The 375-nt window shown below is 52.3% G+C and overlaps 1 protein-coding gene across 1 annotated transcript in view; it reads left to right on the forward strand.

Moving 5' to 3' along the window:
* ezrb (ezrin b) overlaps positions 1 to 375 on the forward strand; it is an 81211-nt gene that overhangs the window by 76164 nt on the left and 4672 nt on the right.

Genomic DNA, 375 nt, shown 5'->3' on the forward strand with positions numbered 1-375 from the left:
GACAGACTGGATTCTGGCCAGCTCCAGCACATGTTGAGACAGACTGGACTCTGGCCAGCTCCAGCACTTGTTGTGACAGACTGGATTCTGGCCAGCTCCAGCACATGTTGAGACCACTGGAGGCTGCTGAGGGGAGGACGGCTCATAGTAATGTTTGGAACGGAGCGAATGGAATGGTGTCAAACACATGAAAACCATATGTTTGATGTTTTTGATATCATTCCACTTATTCCGCTCCAGCCATTACCACGAGCCATTCCTCCCCAATTTAAGGTGCCACCAACCTCCTGGGGTTGAGACAGACTGGACTCTAGCGACCCCCAGCACTCCTTGAGACAGACTGGACTCTGGCCAGCTCCAGCACTTGTTGAGACA

Source organism: Salvelinus sp. IW2-2015, linkage group LG28 (assembly GCF_002910315.2).
Source record: "Salvelinus sp. IW2-2015 linkage group LG28, ASM291031v2, whole genome shotgun sequence".
Lineage (NCBI taxonomy): Eukaryota > Metazoa > Chordata > Actinopteri > Salmoniformes > Salmonidae > Salvelinus > Salvelinus sp. IW2-2015.